The sequence below is a fragment of the Physeter macrocephalus genome, unplaced genomic scaffold, assembly GCF_002837175.3.
Source record: "Physeter macrocephalus isolate SW-GA unplaced genomic scaffold, ASM283717v5 random_2239, whole genome shotgun sequence".
Taxonomy (NCBI): domain Eukaryota; kingdom Metazoa; phylum Chordata; class Mammalia; order Artiodactyla; family Physeteridae; genus Physeter; species Physeter macrocephalus.
This window is the reverse complement of record NW_021147524.1, coordinates 1-13,449: the sequence shown is the minus strand read 5'-3', so window position 1 is coordinate 13,449 and position 13,449 is coordinate 1. Positions and strand designations below refer to the sequence as shown.

Here is a 13,449-nt window from a genome sequence, read left to right as displayed (position 1 = left end):
CCAGATAGGAATATAGTCGCCGAGTCCAACCAGACAGTCTGTTTTATTTGGGTTTTTTTTTTTTTAAGGGACGACATTTATTCCTTTTCCAGGAATATAGTCGCCGAGTCCAACCAGACAGTCTGTTTTATTTGGGTTTTTTTTTTTTTAAGGGACGACATTTATTCCCACATGCCGCGGAGCGGCTGGGCCCGTGAGCCATGGCCGGTGAGCCTGCGTGTCCGGAGCCTGCGCTCCGCAACGGGAGAGGCCACAGCAGTGAGAGCCCCGCGTACCGCAAAAAAAAAAAAAAAAAAAAAAATAGTTTAGTAACAGTTTAAAAAAAAACTAGTTGTGATTAACTCTTTCAGGCCAGGTTATGTTTCTTCTATAGCCTGTTCACTGTTCCCTTTATATTCCTTTTTCTAAGGAGAGGGAAACCTTCATTTCTATTTTTGCTGCAACAATGGGCGAATGCACAGGAGGGAGAGGAGGATAGCAAACGTGGCTAGGGGGAAACAGCTTCTTCCCTTCTGGGCACAGGAAGGCAGCCAGGGCACCAGGTCGAGGCAGTGACCTCATAAGGACAGCACAGATTTTGCAGTTTAGAGATCACCCACTTGCCCCCACTCAGCTACTCATTCTGTTCGCTCGCTGGTGTAGGGCCCCCAGGTAGTGGATTGGATGCTCTGCGCCTGGGGCCCTGCCTTTTCTGTGTCTTCCCCCTTGGAGGCAGCACCAGCCTCTGCCCCTTTGGCCTGGGGCTCCTGGCTCTCTGGTGGCCGCCGCCTTCCCTTCCTGGGCTGTGCCTCCCTCGCTGCAGGCACCGACCTCCCCCTGCTCCTGCCCTTCCTCTGTAGGTGAGGAGGCAGACGAGTCACCCACTCCCTCCTTCCGATTTCTCTTGAAGGACAGGCCACTCAATTTGAAAGGCTTCTTCAAAGAGAATTTCTTCTTCTTGGAGGTCTCCTTGGCGGGGGTTGCGGGGGAAGCTCCCCCTTGGCCTCAGCGCCCTGGCTAGGGGGTGCTGGCTTGATGGCATCGCCAGTGGCCCCGGCTGCCTCCTCTGTTCCGTTCAGGAGGGCGACTCCCCTTCACCTTTGGGGGAGAAGTCTCCATTGCTTTTCACGCGGCCGTTCTCCTGTGTGTTGACCTTAGCGGGGAGGCGCCTGCTGCCTCCTCAGTGGTCACGTAGCCCCTGGGAGCCTTGGAGCTCTGACTGCCCAGGGTGGGGCTTCTGCTGGGGGCGCTCCGAGCTGTTCCGGGCTCGTGCCCTCAGGGGATAGTTCAGTTGGGTGGACCTGGCCGGCGGAGGGGGTGGGGCTCGCGCCTGAGGGGGAAGGCGGCGGGGATCCAGCTGCACCCCCCTCCGCGTCCGACCTGCCAGCGGTGCCCGTACAGCTCCGCGCCTGAATGCGTGTTTGTTTCTTTATTTAAGTACATTTGATTTACAATATTATGTTAGTTTCAGGTGTACAGCATAGTGATTCAGTATTTTTGCAAATTATACTCCATTATAGATTATAGATAATGGCTATAATTTCCTGTGCTATACAGTATATCCTTGTTGCTTACCTATTTTATGATTTTGTTTTATAATACTCCAAATTAAAATTTCTCTTGAATTAAAACAATTAAAATTGAATATTTTTAAAGAGGCTTGAAAATAATTGTTTTCATACATTGATGCAACAAAAATGTATGGAACACTGTTTCAAACCCTGTGCTAGGCCCTAAGAGACAGGTATGTGTGATGAGCACTGATGACAATTTCAGTGCACATAGGCTGAGCAATAAAGGATCCATAGAAGTAGTGTGGTAAGGGGGGTCTAGGCAGAGAGGCACCATGAGCAGTGTGAGCCTGAGAGGTAAAAGGACAAGTGGCTAAATGACAGGGATGAGCTTGGGTCTTCAGTGCCAAACTAAGACTTTGGATTTACCTTGAGAACAATGGGAAACCTCTGAAAAGCTTTAAAGAATAATATAATGAGATTAGTGTTTTGAAGCAGCATCAGCATCACCTGGTGTTATCAGTATTATGAGTTGAATTGTGTCCCCCCTCCTCCAAATTCATATGTTGAAATGCTAACCCCCATTCCTCAGAATGTGACTTCGTTTGGAAATAAAGTCACTGCAGATGTAATTAGTTTAAATGAGGCCCCCAGAGCTGTCAGACAATAAAGTTCTGTTAAGCCACCCAGTTTGTGATGCTTTGTCATGGTAGCCTAGAAAATACACCTAATATACCTGTGTACTTGTTAGAAATGCAAATGATTGGGCTGCACCTCAGACCTACTGAATCAGAAACTCCAGGTGGGACCCAGGTACCTACATGTTAACAATCCTCCACGTGATTCTGATGCAGGCTAAGTTGAGAACCACTGGACACCCATTCTGGCTAAAGTAAGGAGACTGGAGGGCAAGACGTTTGGGAGATGATTTAGGACTGAACAATAAAGCCAGAGAGAAATAAAAGGCAGCCTGGACCAGGGGATTGCCGGGATTGCTCAAGGAGAAACAGTGGAAAGTGAGGAGAGGAAAAAAGTCTAGGATAGGTCCCTAGAGAACAGTGGCCTAGGGGAGGCGCGGCAGCACAGAAATCAAGGGCAGTGCACCACAACTAGTGAAGCCTGCACCACAACGAAGAGCCCACACCGCAACAAAAGATCCCACACTCCTCAAGGAAGACCCCCTTGAGGCCGCAACTAAGACCCAACGCAGCCCAAAAATAGAAAAAAGAAAGAAATCAAGGGCAGAAAATAAGTTTCAAGAAGGGAGTGGTTAGCTCTGTCAAATGAGTGATCAAGTGAGGTGGGGACGGCAAAGTCCATTGGATTCAACAACAGGGCAGTTGCTGGTGACCACGGGGGTGGGGGGATGATGGAAGCCCAACTGCAGGGAGATGCCGAGGGAGGCCATGGGAGGTAGAGAACTCAGGCAACGCTTCTGTGACATTGGGCCTGTAAAGCCAAATAGAGCCGGTAGCTGGAAGGGGTGTGGGATTAATGGCAGCCTCCCTCTGCCCCTTTTGTTAATATTAGGAGAGTGTTAAACATGCTTAAACATCTTGGGAAGGAGCCAGTACAGATGGAGAGAGTGAAGAGCCTGGAGAGAGAAATTAAAGGACAGATGAAGGAGGTTGGGGAGCGGGAGGGGAGGAGGATGGAGGTCAAGTGAGGTAAGAGGAAGGATCCAGACTCTGACTCCAAGGTGGCAGGAGGAGGAGGGGAGGGAGAGGGTGCAGTAGTAACCACCACAGTGAGGATCTCTGTGGAGCTGGCCCTCCATCCTATCTCTCGCCAGCAATTCCTCCTCCTCCCTCCCCTCTGGCCCTTATATTCTTCTACCTTTTCAGCATCTGCCCTGTAGCGGCTGAACTGCTGGAAAAATCAGACAACTGAGCCAGGCCTCTGATGAAGGTCCGGATATTACTAGACATGTCTCTAGTTGGCTCTGCTTCCCACTCTCGAGGCACCCACTATATACCTTCTTCTCTCACTGAAACCATCCCACACCTCCTCCCCAGCTCTCAAGTTCAGCAGATAACCCCACTACAGAAGTCGCTGAGAAAGCAGAAGCTACTTCCTTATCTTCCCACCCCCAACCTAACAGCGCCCAGCAGAGGGCCCCTTCCTCTGCCCACCTCCTATCAAAGACCATCCCCCACTGCGCTGCTTCCACTCAGTCCCCTCCAGGGCCGCAGCTATCTTTCCTCCCCGCTGGTTCATCCCTGCAGGCCAGGTAGCCTCCATCAACTCCCAGCTGAAAAAGAAAGGGAGAGGGTAAGACGGTGGAGAGGGGGACAGGAAGGGGCAGCGGGGGAGGGGAGGGGAGGATGAACTCACTAGACCTACATCACCCTCCAACTGCATTCTCCTTTTGGAATATAGTGATCAACCACAACAAAGAAAAAACTTCACTGGGTATTTTTGTTTCAGAGAAAAATTCGGACGGAAATCTCTTTATTAAAAACAAACTTTCCTACAGCCGCAAGAGAACAAATGAAACTTCCATTCTAAACAATAAGTTTCCACTGAGTTTCACCTCCAGAAGCTTAGTAGTCTTTACTGTGGATGCATTTACATCAACTGGTACCATTTTGAATTAATTAATTTTAATACTAGATGTTTTAAATGACTTTTGTAATTATCTAAACAGTGCTTTGAAATTGATTCAAACAGCAGAGATTTCAGGATACATTTAGGTGAAATAACTTCTGTAGTAAAACAGAGTTCTTAGTTTTTCCCCTTGTCTCTACTTCCTCACTCCTCATTCTTTATTACTTTAAAAATTCATTATGAACTATTTCTAACTCCACAGAAAAGTGTAGAGGACAAAAACACACCAGATACTCAGATTTAATAGATATGAACATTTCTTCAGATGTGCTTTAGATATGTTTGAAAAGTAAACAAAAGTTAACATAGCTCCCTTTCCTCCGTTTTGGAGCCTGTGGAGGCCTGCTGGGAAGAGGACTTTAAAATGATGAATATGTCTGGAAGGCTCTGGTGCAAGGCCATTTTTGCTGGCTCTAAGCAGGGTCTCTGGAAGCAGAGGGAGCACACAGCTCTTCTGAGAACTGAAGGTGTTTATGCTTGGGATGAAACTGAATTCTATCTAAGCAAGAGATGGCCTTATGTGTACAAAGCAGAGACAGCACAGTGACTCCTGGTGGCAAACCAAACCAAAGAGGGTAACTGGCAAAAGGTAATTCATGCCCATGGAAACAATGGCATGGTTCCTGCTGAATTCTGAAGCAACTTTCCTGCTAAGGCCATTGAACACAGAATCTGTGTGATGCTGTACCCCTCAAGAATTTAAATTTATTAAAAAGTAAATAAATAAAAGTGTGGATGTTCTCTTATAAAAACAAAACAAAAACAAAAACCTTATATACACAGCTGAAGCCTGCATTTGTCCCCCCAATCCCATTTACTCCCCCTCTATCCACTGATACCTATGCCTCTGAAGTTGGTGTGTCCTCCATCCACCAACAATGTCAGTCATGTGTTTTTCATGTCTTTTTTAAATATTTATTTTATTTTATTTATTTCTTTGGTTGCGCTGGGTCTTAGTTGCAGCAGGGGGGCTCCTTAGTTGCGGCTCACCAACTCCCTAGTTGCAGCATGCTCGTGGGATCCAGTTCCCTGACCAGGGATCGAACCCAGGCCCCCTGCATTGGGAGCACAGAGTCTTAACCACTGTACCACCAGGGAAGTCCCCAGTTATGTGTTTTTTAATCTAATATAATTATTAATATAATAAATAAATAATTAAATCATTAAAAATAATTAAATAATAAATAAAATAAATATATATTTAATATAAATATCTTACTTTATCCATCCTTCGGTAACTTCCTTTTTATGGCCACACAGTGGAGCTTCTGGTGATCCTAGCTCCCCCAGCTCTCCCTGACCAATAATTGAACCTGGGCCCTCAGCAGTGAAAGTGCAGAGTCCTAACCACTGGACCGCCAGAGAATTCCCTGTAACTTCCTTTTTAAAAAAAGATATTTATTTATTTATTTTGGCTGCACTGGGTCTTAGTTGCAGCTTGTGAGATCTTCGTTGGGGCATGCGGGATTTTTTTTTTTTTAGTTGTGGCATGCGGGATCTTTTTTTTTTTTAATTGCAGCATGCGGGCTCATAGTTGTGGCATGTGGACTTCTTAGTTGTGGCATGCGCACATCTTAGATGTGGCATGTGCACTTCTTAGATGTGGCATGTGCACTTCTTAGTTGCAGCATGCAGACTCTTAGTTGCTGGATGCATGCGGGATCTAGTTCCCCGGCCAGGAATTGAACCCAGGCCCCCTGCATTGGCAGCACGGAGTCTAACCCACTGGACCATCAGGGAAGTCCCTAACTTCCTTTTTTTTTTATTCAACATTACATTTTCAAGATTTATTTGTGTTGCTTTCTGTAAACCTAGTTCCAGTACATCCATTTTATTTTCTGCACAGTATTCCATTGTTTGAGTATACCACAATGCCTAGGACATCCAACAAAGGGACATATAGTGACATTACTATAAAAAACTCTCTCCGGGCTTCCCTGGTGGCACAGTGGTTGAGAATCTGCCTGCCAATGCAGGGAACACGGGTTCGAGCCCTGGTCTGGGAAGATCCCACATGCCGCGGAGCAACCGGGCCCGTGAGCCACAACTACTGAGCCTATGCGTCTGGAGCCTGTGCTCCGCAACAAGAGAGGCCGCGACAGTGAGAGGCCCGCACAACGCGATGAAGAGTGGCCCCCGCTCGCCGCAACTAGAGAAAGCCCTTGCACGGAAACGAAGACCCAACACAGCAAAAAATAAAAATAAATAAATAATTTTTTTTTTTAAAAAAGAGAGAGGAGAGATCCTTTCTTGAAAAAAACAAAAAAAACCTCTCTCCAACTCCAATCTATTTATTTATTTTAAGGTTTCTTAGATCTTTTACTTGTGAAAATAAGAATAGGAATAGAATTGGCAACAAACTCTGTCTCACTCTATGTAAACCAAGTGAAAAATAAAAGTTTGTTCATCTCATTAGATGTATTTCCAATAAATTTTTACTTTTTAGTAAATTTTTACTTTTTTTTAAATTTTACTTTTTACTTTTTAGGTTGAAAATTCTTATCTTGTTTTGATCAATCAAAAATAGAATGTTTAGTGACAAAAATGAGATGCACAATACAATAATATTAATATAACTTTTAAAATCCTTGCACGTAAATAATACATGCACACAATACCCGTTTAATAAGAACAAAAAACAAGAAGATATATATTAAACATAGTGGGATATTTGCCTGGGAGAAGAAGGCGAATGAGAATAAAATAAAGAAGTAATTAATGATAAATAGATGAATGAATGAATAGCAAGAGGAGCCTTCCATAGACCACTGATGATAATGTCATGAACCCAGGAGAATAATCATCTCGTAAGGGCCAAAGATGATAGATAGATAGATAGACAGATAGATAGACAGACAGACAGGCAGGGCTGCTATGAAAAGAGAAAGAGAGGCAGAGAGAGAGAGAGAGAGAGAGGGAGGGAGATGGCAGGCAAGAAAAAAGAATGGAAAATGGAAGAAGGAAGGAGGCAGACAAATCAAACTGAGTTGTCTTCGAGGAGTACACAATCTAATAAACAAAAAGGTCCTACTTATAGCACAGGGAACTATATTCAATATCCTGTGATAAACCATAATGGAAAAGAATTTGAAAAAGAATATATATGTATAACTGAATCACTTTGTTGTATAGCAGAAATTAACACAACATTGTAAATCAACTATACTTCAATAAAATTTTTTTGAAAGAGTACACAATCTAGGGAAATTATTCATGTGCCTGGAAAAACATAAATACTGTAATCATAATTCAAGCAGTGGAAGAGTGGTGTAAGGGAAGGGGCAGTGCTGAATGGGAGCTGAATTTCTTCTCAGGAATCCTAAACTGTAACACCTTGGCTTGTGCCTTAATAGGCACTATCAAGATCTCCAGAACTCCAGAACCAGCAAGTTATCTCCTCACCACAGGCAGTATTCAAAGCAGAAGGCAGATACTGCTAAATAGCATTTAAATAAAACAAACAAACTATTACTCATTTTTTCTCTACATCCCACCTCACACCCCGTTTCTGTCATCAGAAGCGACCGCTGTTAACTCTCAGCTGTTTCTTCTACTGGATATATGCCTGTGTTTCAGAATAACAGACTACTATACTGTTGCCTAAGTCACTAATTTTATTTATTTTTTATTTTTAAAAAATTAAAAAAAAATTTTTATTGACGTATATTTCATTTACATTGTGTTAGTTTCAGATGTACAGCACAGTGATTCAGTTATATATATATATATATATCTTCTTTTTCAGATTCTTTTACCTTATAGGTTATTAAAAAATATTGAGCATAGTCCTGTGTGCTATACAGTAGGTCCTCGTTGGTTAAGTCACTAATTTTAAACATTATTTCTTGATTTATATGAAAAAAACAAAATTCAACTGAGCAAATTTTAATGATCTTATTGGCTTTATTCAGTGATTCATGAATTGGGCACTGTCCAATGTAGCAGAGAGAAAGGAGCTTGGAGGAGCTGTACAACATGAAAGACTTTTATAAGCAGAAGGGAGCAGGAACAAGGAAGTTGTACTCTGCCAAAAGTTGGGTTGGTCGTGGCAAAGTTCCTTTCCTTTAAGGGAGGGCAGGGGTCTATCAGGCAGATGACCTTACTAGTACTGACCAGGCAATTCCTGATTGACTGGTTTAAGATTCCATTTCTGGGAGAGCCAAAACTGTAATTAAGCCTCAGTCTGGTGATGTGGGGTTTAGCACAAGCAACCACATTTTAGGTGTTTTGTGTTGTTTCTGACACTTACCATCAAGCGAGATGAGGATGTTTTCTCCCTCACACCCCTTCTTCCCCATGCCCATCATCCCCATGTGATTGTATTTCAATATTCTATACTGTTTGAGCCAAGCCAAGTAGAGTTCTATGATTACCTTTCTTACCATGTATAACTTTTTATTTTCCTGGAGTTAAAAAGTGTCTCATTGGGACTTCCCTGGTGGTCTAGTGGTTAAGACTCCATGCCCTCAATTCAGGGGGCACAGGTTTGATCCCTGATCGGGGAACTAAGATCCCGCATGATGCACGGCACAGCAAAAAATAAAATTAAAAAAAAAAAGTCCCTCGTTTTAAAACCCTTTCTATTTTTTCTATTTTAAAATTATGAGGTGGACTTTCCTGGTGGCGCAGTGGTTAAGAATCTGCCTACCAATGCAGGGGACACGGGTTCCATCCCTGGTCCAGGAAGATCCCACATGCCGTGGAGCAACTAAGCCTGTGCACCACAACTACTGAGCCCATGCACCACAACTACTGAGCCCGCGTGCTGCAACTACTGAAGCCCACGCGCCTAGAGCCCGTGCTCTGCAACAAAGAGAAGCCACTGCAATGAGAAGCCTGTGCAACGCCAATAAGAGTAGTCCCCGCTCACCGCAACTACAGAAAGCCCACATGCATCAATGAAGACGCAATGCAGCCTAAAATTTAAAAAAATAAATAAAATAAATATAAAAATAAATAAATAAACTCAAGAGAAGGCTCACTTTTGGCCTTATACTCTCCACCCCATCCCCTCCACCCTGTGTTCCCCTGTGTTCATTAGTTTCTGGTTTATCTTTACGTGTTCCTTTTTGAAGAAAAAAAACCCATTATTTTCATTATTATCACACATATTTTATTTCCTTTAACAAAAGGTAACATACGCTTTACTTATTTCACTTAATAATACACCCTGGAAATCAAGCAACATCAGTTTATAGAGATCTCCCTCATTCTTTTGTGGCTGCACAGTACTCCATTGTGTGGACATACTATAGTTTATTTGGTCAGTCCCTATAGGAGGGAATTTCAGTTGTTTACAGAATTTTGCTATTACGGATAATACTGAACTAATAGCTTTGTGCATATGTTTTTTCATATTTCTAAGTGTGTATTTGGGGGTAAATTCTCAGAAGTTAATTGTTGAGTCAAAGTCTAAATTCACATGTAGTTTTGTTAAATACTGCCAAATTCTATAGTTTGTTTCCAAGTGTGCTCCCTCCAGCAACATATGAGGGTATCTGTTTCCCCACAGCTTTGTCAACAGGATGTTGTCAAGTTTTTAAATTTCTACCTATCTAAACAGTGAAAAATGGTATCCCAGTGTAGTTTTAATTTGCATTTCTCTTTTTATAAGTGAAGTTGAGTATTTTTTCTCTTTTTTATGAGTGAAGTTGAGTATATTTTTCATTTTTGTATCTTTTGTGTGTGTGTATTTTCTGTTTATATCTTTTGTCCATTTTTATGTTTGCTCTTTCCCCTCAATTTTTTTTTTTTTTTTTTTTTTTGCCGTACGTGGGCCTCTCACTGTGTGGCCTCTCCCATTGCGGAGCACAGGCTCCGGACGCGCAGGCTCAGCGGCCATGGCTCACGGGCCTAGCCGCTCCGTGGCATGTGGGATCTTCCCAGACCTGGGCACGAACCCGTATCCGCTGCATTGGCAGGCGGACTCTCAACCACTGCGCCACCAGGGAAGCCCTCCCCTCAATTTTTCTCGGAAACCTGCATTGCCATCTTTCAGCCATGCATCACAGAAAGGAAAATTTTCCCTTTATTTTAAAGAGCTCTCTCTGTGTTAAGGACATTAGTCCTTTATCTGCCATGTATCGTTAAGTTGCTAATATTCTCTCCCAGTTTTTCATTTTGCCAAGCAGGTGTTTTTTAATGGAGTCAAATTTATAAATCTTTTACCTGGATTTTGAGTTATAGTTCAAAAGGCTTTCTTCACACACGGATTATTAAGAAAAATACACTCATGTTTTCTTCTACTATTTCATGTAGTTTCATTTTTAAAAAATTTATTTATGTATTTATTTTTGGCTTTCTCTAGTTGTGGAGAGTGGGAGCTACTCTTTGTTGCGGTGCGCGGGTTTCTCGTGTTGCAGAGCACAGCCTCTAGGCGCGCAGGCTCAGTAGTTGTGCCTCGCGGGCTCTAGAGTGCAGGCTCAGTAGTTGTGGTGCACGGTCTGAGTTGCTCCACGGCATGTGGGATCTTCCCCGACCAGGGCTTGAACCCATATCCCCTGCATTGGCAGGCGGATTCTTAACCACTGGGCCACCAGGGAAGTCCTAAAATACTTCTTTTAAATCTCTTTTTCACTGATTTCTACCTTTTCCCCTCTCATTTCTTTGAATCTCAACTTTGTAGTTCTTTTTCAAATTATTGAACAAGGCATCAGTTAGGAATATTTTAGTTAGTTATGTTTTCAGTTGCTGATTAAAGAAAACATGAATAATGGTGACTTAAATAAACAAGTTGGGGGACTTCTCTGGTGGTCCAGTGGCTAAGACTCCTTGCTCCTAATTCAGGGGGCCCGGGTTTGATCCCTGGTCAGGGAACTAGATCCCACATGCTTCAACTAAGAGTTCGCATGCCGCAAATAAAAAGATTCCAGGTCTTCCCTGGTGGCGCAGTGGTTGGGAGTCCACCTGCTGATGCAGGGGATGTGGTTTCGTGCCCTGGTCCGGGAGGATCCCACATGCCGCGGAGCGGCTGGGCCTGTGAGCCATGGCCACTGAGCCTGTGCGTCCGGAGCCTGTGCTCCGTGGCAGGAGAGACCACAGCAGTGAGAGGCCCGTGTACCACACACACACACAAAAAAAAGGATACAAAAAGATCCCACACACCACAACTAAGACCCAGCACAGCCAAATAAATAAATGAATATTTTTTAAAAATAAATAAACAAGTGGGTTTTTGTTTTCTTTTCTTTTGTTTGTAGTTACGTAGCAAGGAGTTGGATTGTAGGTGGTTGCTGGCATTAGTTCAACTGTTCAGCCACCAAGAACCTTCTTGGGCTCTTCCTGCCTTCCTACTTGGCTGTCCTGAGTGTGTTGAATTTTTTTGATCTGATGACTATCAACCTACCTCATGATCGCAAGACAGCTGTCACAGCTCCAGACAAAACATTCATGTCCAAGGCAAGAAGAAAGGGGGAGGACATATTACAAGCAAATGATCCTCATTTCAGTCCCCTCTTTTTCGATCTCCAATGTAGAGATAAGTAAGGGAGAAGGGGGCTGGGAATGGCTGTAGGATTAGTCACCAACAGTGTGGGTCACAAACAACTAGCTCATTTGTTTTCTATCTTTCTTGTTTTCTTTATCCCTTCCTGATGCCGTTTGGAAGAATCCTCACCCTGATCTTATTGCTCATCGTTTCATTTTGGCTGTAACCATTCTGCTATTCAATCCATGTATGGATTTCAACTATTAAATTTTTCATTCCCAGTAGTTCCAGCTGATTCTTCTTGTTTGTTCCTACCTTAGGTTAACAATATCCTCCCTTATATTTTGAGGATATTTATTATACTTATTTTAAACTTGACCAGGTCTATTAACTCAGCTTCATCTAATACAGGTTTCTCTGTTTGTTGTTTTTCTTTCATTGCAAATATGTTTCCCTTTGAGTTCCTATTATTTTAGGGGTGTCAGTGAATTTAGGGGAAGGCTAAGGCCCAGACCCTAGGATATGAAGCAGGTGGGGAGGTAATGTTTAAGGTCCACTGGTCTAGCCCTACCTAGTAGGGCTGGAGTGCTGGGTTTACAGCCTCATGAGGCAATGGGGCAGGTAATGATCCACCCAGGGTCCTGGGGAGTGGGGATGAGGAGGGAAGAGGCACAGGTGAGCACAACTGAAATAGCTCTCCCTCAGTCTCACCCCCATCTCAAGGCATCTGACCCCCTTCCACTCTGGCTACAGTCACAGTCTCCCCACAACTGGCCGCCAACTACCTCCCATCTTCTCATGGATTTCCCGGTTTTCACTCTAGTTTCTCAAATCCTCAACCCCTCTTCAGTCCAGTGGTTGAGACTTCGCTTTCCAATGCAGGGGGTGGGGGTTCGAGTTCCATCCCTGGTCGTGGAGCTAGAATCCCACGTGCATCGTGGTCAAAAAACCAAAACATAAAACAGAAGCAATATTGTAACAAATTCAATAAAGACTTTAAAAATGGTCCACAGCGGGCTTCCCTGGTGGCGCAGTGGTTGAGAGTCCTCCTGCCGATGCAGGGGACACGGGTTCGTGCCCCGGTCCGGGAAGATCCCACATGCCGCGGAGCGGCTAGGCCCGTGAGCCATGGCCACTGAGCCTGCGCATCCGGACCCTGTGCTCCACAACGGAGAGGCCACAACAGTGAGAGGCCCGCATACCACACACACACACACACACACACACACACACACACACACACAAAATGGTCCACAGCAAAAAAAAATCTTTTTAAAAAATTTTCAAACAAATAAACGTTAAGTGCAAAGACACCATTTTCCATTAGCCTGCATCTACTATCATCAATTCACGGCCACAGTTATTTCCTGTCTCCCCATCCCTCACCGCTGGCCCACAGGATTATTGAATAATTTTAAAACAAATCTCATTTCTAGATATAAAAAACTTTAGGGAATTATTTTCAATTTTTTAAGTATAATAATGATACTGTAATTATGTGGGAGAATGGTCTTATTCTTGGGAGATGCACGTTGAAATACTTAGAGCTAAAGAGTCATGATGTTTGCAACTGTTAAAGAGAAAAACCACAGGCCCCAAATGGTGTCACTTGTGCTAAAGCCCATGACACCAGTCCTAGATTTAATACCTAACCTATGGCAGTTTCAACCTTCATTGGAAATGTAATCTTAATCACTTAGTCTGGAATTTTCTAGTCAGCACCAATGAGGTAATCTGCCAAATGGGCTCTCTTCATTCCCCAGAGAAAGAAGAGTCAATCTGTATAATAAAACCCTTGCCGGTCCCTTCCCCCATAAAAAGATGTCCTGGCCTAAAAATAATCCTTTCTTCTCTTTTGCTAATAGCTCCCTTGCCCCACCCTCCTTCCTATATAAACCTTCCATTTTATACAACCACTTAGAGCAC

The 13,449-nt window shown here is 43.6% G+C and overlaps 2 pseudogenes; one reads left to right on the top strand and one right to left on the bottom strand.

Moving 5' to 3' along the window:
- Positions 1 to 322: 322 nt before the first annotated feature.
- Positions 323 to 3,707, bottom strand: LOC102992396 (MARCKS-related protein-like; annotated as a pseudogene).
- A 754-nt stretch (positions 3,708 to 4,461) lies between these two features.
- Positions 4,462 to 4,800, top strand: LOC102989290 (60S ribosomal protein L35a-like; annotated as a pseudogene).
- Positions 4,801 to 13,449: the final 8,649 nt, after the last annotated feature.